This window comes from Lasioglossum baleicum, unplaced genomic scaffold, assembly GCF_051020765.1.
Source record: "Lasioglossum baleicum unplaced genomic scaffold, iyLasBale1 scaffold0027, whole genome shotgun sequence".
NCBI lineage: Eukaryota > Metazoa > Arthropoda > Insecta > Hymenoptera > Halictidae > Lasioglossum > Lasioglossum baleicum.
In genome coordinates, this window is record NW_027469087.1 from 1,735,167 (window position 1) to 1,742,464 (window position 7,298).

Genomic DNA, 7,298 nt, shown 5'->3' on the forward strand with positions numbered 1-7,298 from the left:
AACGCATAACGCTCAATGAAAAAGTCATAACGCATAACGCATATCGCATAACCCGTAAAGCACAACGCATAACACATAACGCATAACGCATAACACATAACGCATAACGCATAACGTATAACGCATAACGCATAACGCATAACGCATAATGCATAACGCATTACGCATAACGCATAACGCATAACGCATAACGCACATCGCATAACGCATAACGCCTAACGCATAACGCATAACGCATAACGCATAACGCATAACGCATAACGCATAACGCATAACGCATAACGCATAACGCATAACGCATAACGCATAACGCATAACGCGTAACGCATACCGCATAACGCATAACGCATAACACATAACGCATAACGCGTAACGCGTAACGCATAACGCATAACGCATAACGCATAACGCATAACGCATAACGCATAACGCATAACGCATAACGCATAACGCATAACGCATAACGCATAACGCATAACGCATAACGCATAACGCATAACGCATAACGCATAACGCATAACGCATAACGCATAACGCATAACGCATAACGCATAACGCATAACGCATAACGCGTAACGCATACCGCATAACGCATAACGCATAACACATAACGCATAACGCGTAACGCGTAACGCATAACGCATAACGCATAACGCATAACGCATAACGCATAACGCATAACGCATAACGCATAACGCATAACGCATAACGCATAACGCATAACGCATAACGCATAACGCATAACGCATAACGCATAACGCATAACGCATAACGCATAACGCATAACGCATAACGCATAACGCATAACGCATAACGCATAACGCATAACGCATAACGCATAACGCATAACGCATAACGCATAACGCATAACGCATAACGCATAACGCATAACGCATAACGCATAACGCATAACGCATAACGCATAACGCATAACGCATAACGCATAACGCATAACCCATAACGCATAACGCATAACGCATGACGCATGACGCATAACGCATAACGCATAACGCATAACGCATAACGCATAACGCATAACGCATAACGCATAACGCATAACGCATAACGCATAACGCATATCGCATAACGCATAACGCATAACGCATAACGCATAACGCATAACGCATAACGCATAACGCATAACGCATAACGCATAACGCATAACGCATAACGCATAACGCATAACGCATAACGCATAACGCATAACGCATAACGCATAACGCATAACGCATAACCCATAACGCATAACGCATAACGCATGACGCATGACGCATAACGCATAACGCATAACGCATAACGCATAACGCATAACGCATAACGCATAACGCATAACGCATAACGCATAACACATAACGAATAACGCATATCGCATAACGCATAACGCATAACGCATAACGCATAACGCATAACGCATAACGCATAACGCACATCGCATAACGCATAACGCATAACGCATAACGCATAACGCATAACGCATAACGCATAACGCATAACGCATAACGCATAACGCATAACGCATAACGCATAACGCATAACGCATAACGCATAACGCATAACGCATAACGCATAACGCATAACGCATAACGCATAACGCATAACGCATAACGCATAACGCATAACGCATAACGCATAACGCATAACGCATAACGCATAACGCATAGCGCATAACGCATAACGCATAACGCATATCGCATAACGCATAACGCATAACGCATAACGCATAACGCATAACGCATAACGCATAACGCATAACGCATAACGCATAACGCATAACGCATAACGCATAACGCATAACGCATAACGCATAACACATAACGCATAACGCATAACGCATAACGCATAACGCATAGCGCATAACGCATAACGCATAACGCATAACGCATAACCCATAACGTATAACGCATAACGCATAACCCATAACGCATAACGCATAACGCATAACGCATAACGCATAACGCATAACGCATAACGCATAACGCATAACGCATAACGCATAACGCATAACGCATAACGCATAACGCATAACGCATAACGCATAACGCATAACGCATAACGCATAACGCATAACGCATAACGCATAACGCATAACGCATAACGCATAACGCATAACGCATAACGCATAACGCATAACGCATAACGCATAACGCATAACCCATAACGCATAACGCATAACGCATAACGCATAACGCATGACGCATAACGCATAACGCATGACGCATAACGCATAACGCTCAATGAAAAAGTCAGAACGCATAACGCATATCGCATAACCCGTAAAGCACAACGCATAACACATAACACATAACGCATAACGCATAACACATAACGCATAACGCATAACGTATAACGCTTAACGCATAACGCATAACGCATAACGCATAACGCATAACGCATAACGCATAACGCGTAACGCATAACGCATAACGCATAACGCATGACGCATGACGCATGACGCATAACGCATAACGCATAACGCATAACGCATAACGCATAACGCATAACGCATAACGCATAACGCATAACCCATAACGCATAACGCATAACCCATAACGAATAACGCATAACGCATAACGCATAACGCATAACGCATAACGCATAACGCATAACGCATAACCCATAACGCATAACCCATAACGCATAACCCATAACGAATAACGCATAACGCTCAATGGAAAAGTCATAACGCATAACGCTCAATGAAAAAGTCATAATGCTTAACGCATAACGCATAACGCATAACGCATAACGCATAACGCATAACGCATAACGCATTTCGCATAACGCATAACGCTCAATGAAAAAGTCAGAACGCATAACGCATATCGCATAACCCGTAAAGCACAACGCATAACACATAACACATAACGCATAACGCATAACACATAACGCATAACGCATAACGTATAACGCTTAACGCATAACGCATAACGCATAACGCATAACGCATAACGCATAACGCGTAACGCATAACGCATAACGCATAACGCATGACGCATGACGCATGACGCATAACGCATAACGCATAACGCATAACGCATAACGCATAACGCATAACGCATAACGCATAACGCATAACGCATAACGCATAACGAATAACGCATATCGCATAACGCATAACGCATAACGCATAACGCATAACGCATAACGCATAACGCATAACGCATAACGAATAACGCATATCGCATAACGCATAACGCATAACGCATAACGCATAACGCATAACGCATAACGCATAACGCATAACGCATAACGCATAACGCATAACGCATAACGCATAACCCATAACGCATAACGCATAACCCATAACGAATAACGCATAACGCATAACGCATAACGCATAACGCATAACGCATAACGCATAACGCATAACGCATAACGCATAACGCATAACGCATAACGCATAACGCATAACGCATAACGCATAACGCATAACGCATAACGCATAACGCATAACGCATAACGCATAACGCATAACGCATAACGCATAACGCATAACACATAACGCATAACGCATAACGTATAACGCTTAACGCATAACGCATAACGCATAACGCATAACGCATAACGCATAACGCATAACGCATAACGCATAACGCATAACGCATAACGCATAACGCATAACGCATAACGCATAACCCATAACGCATAACGCATAACGCATAACGCATAACGCATAACGCATAACGCATAACGCATAACGCATAACGCATAACGCATAACGCATATCGCATAACGCATAACGCATAACGCATAACGCATAACGCATAACGCATAACGCATAACGCATAACGCATAACGCGTAACGCATAACGCGTAACGCATAACGCATAACGCATAACGCATAACGCATAACGCATAACGCATAACGCATAACGCATAACGCATAACGCATAACGCATAACGCATAACGCATAACGCATAACGCATAACGCATATCGCATAACGCATAACGCTCAATGAAAAAGTCATAACGCATAACGCATATCGCATAACCCGTAAAGCACAACGCATAACACATAACGCATAACGCATAACACATAACGCATAACGCATAACGTATAACGCATAACGCATAACGCATAACGCATAATGCATAACGCATTACGCATAACGCATAACGCATAACGCATAACGCACATCGCATAACGCATAACGCCTAACGCATAACGCATAACGCATAACGCATAACGCATAACGCATAACGCATAACGCATAACGCATAACGCATAACGCATAACGCATAACGCGTAACGCATACCGCATAACGCATAACGCATAACACATAACGCATAACGCGTAACGCGTAACGCATAACGCATAACGCATAACGCATAATGCATAACGCATAACGCATAACGCATAACGCATAACGCATAACGCATAACGCTTAACGAATAACGAATAACGCATAACGCATAACGCATAACCCATAACGCATAACGCATAACGCATGACGCATGACGCATAACGCATAACGCATAACGGATAACGCGTAATGCATAACGCATAACGCTTAACGCATGACGCATAACGCATAACCCATAACGAATAACGCATAACGCTCAATGGAAAAGTCATAACGCATAACGCTCAATGAAAAAGTCATAATGCTTAACGCATAACGCATAACGCATAACGCATAACGCATAACGCATAACGCACATCGCATAACGCATAACGCATAACGCATAACGCATAACGCATAACGCATAACGCATAACGCATAACGCATAACGCATAACGCATAACGCATAACGCATAACGCATAACGCGTAACGCGTAACGCATAACGCATAACGCATAACGCATAACGCATAACGCATAACGCATAACGCATAACGCATAACGCATAACGCATAACGCATAACGCATAACGCATAACGCATAACGCATAACGCATAACGCATAACGCATAACGCATAACGCATAACGCATAACGCATAACGCATAACGCATAACGCATAACGCATAACGCATAACGCATAACGCATAACGCATAACGCATAACGCATAACGCATAACGCATAACGCATAACGCATAACGCATAACACATAACGCATAACGCATAACACATAACGCATAACGCATAACGTATAACGCATAACGCATAACGCATAACGCATAACGCATAATGCATAACGCATTACGCATAACGCATAACGCATAACGCATAACGCATAACGCACATCGCATAACGCATAACGCATAACGCATAACGCATAACGCATAACGCATAACGCATAACGCGTAACCCATAACGCGTAACGCATACCGCAAAACGCATAACGCATAACGCATAACGCATAACGCATAACGCATAACGCATAACGCATAACGCATAACGCATAACGCATAACGCATAACGCATAACGCATAACGCATAACGCATAACGCATAACGCATAACGCATAACGCATAACGCATAACGCATAACGCATAACGCATAACGCATAACGCATAACGCATAACCCATAACGCATAACGCATAACGCATAACGCATGACGCATGACGCATAACGCATAACGCATAACGCATAACGCATAACGCATAACGCATAACGCATAACGCATAACGCATAACGCATAACGCATATCGCATAACGCATAACGCATAACGCATAACGCATAACGCATAACGCATAACGCATAACGCATAACGCATAACGCGTAACGCATAACGCGTAACGCATAACGCATAACGCATAACGCATAACGCATAACGCATAACGCATAACGCATAACGCATAACGCATAACGCATAACGCATAACGCATAACGCATAACGCATAACGCATATCGCATAACGCATAACGCTCAATGAAAAAGTCATAACGCATAACGCATATCGCATAACCCGTAAAGCACAACGCATAACACATAACGCATAACGCATAACACATAACGCATAACGCATAACGTATAACGCATAACGCATAACGCATAATGCATAACGCATTACGCATAACGCATAACGCATAACGCATAACGCACATCGCATAACGCATAACGCCTAACGCATAACGCATAACGCATAACGCATAACGCATAACGCATAACGCATAACGCATAACGCATAACGCATAACGCATAACGCATAACGCGTAACGCATACCGCATAACGCATAACGCATAACACATAACGCATAACGCGTAACGCGTAACGCATAACGCATAACGCATAACGCATAATGCATAACGCATAACGCATAACGCATAACGCATAACGCATAACGCATAACGCTTAACGAATAACGAATAACGCATAACGCATAACGCATAACCCATAACGCATAACGCATAACGCATGACGCATGACGCATAACGCATAACGCATAACGGATAACGCGTAATGCATAACGCATAACGCTTAACGCATGACGCATAACGCATAACCCATAACGAATAACGCATAACGCTCAATGGAAAAGTCATAACGCATAACGCTCAATGAAAAAGTCATAATGCTTAACGCATAACGCATAACGCATAACGCATAACGCATAACGCATAACGCACATCGCATAACGCATAACGCATAACGCATAACGCATAACGCATAACGCATAACGCATAACGCATAACGCATAACACATAACGCATAACGCGTAACGCGTAACGCATAACGCATAACGCATAACGCATAACGCATAACGCATAACGCATAACGCATAACGCATAACGCATAACGCATAACGCATAACGCATAACGCATAACGCATAACGCATAACGCATAACGCATAACGCATAACGCATAACGCATAACGCTTAACGAATAACGAATAACGCATAACGCATAACGCATAACGCATAACGCATAACGCATAACGCATAACGCATGACGCATGACGCATAACGCATACCGCATAACGCATAACGCATAACGCATAACGCATAACGCATAACGCATAACGCATAACGCATAACGCATAACGCATAACGCATAACGCATAACGCATAACGCATAACGCATAACGCATAACGCATAACGCATAACGCATAACGCATAACGCATAACGCATAACGCATAACGCATAACGCATAACGCATAACGCATAACGCATAACGCATAACGCATTACGCATAACGCATAACGCATAACGCATAACGCATAACGCATAACGCATAACGCATAACGCATAACGCATAACACATAACGCATAACGCATAACACATAACGCATAACGCATAACGTATAACGCATAACGCATAACGCATAACGCATAACGCATAACGCATTACGCATAACGCATAACGCATAACGCATAACGCATAACGCACATCGCATAACGCATAACG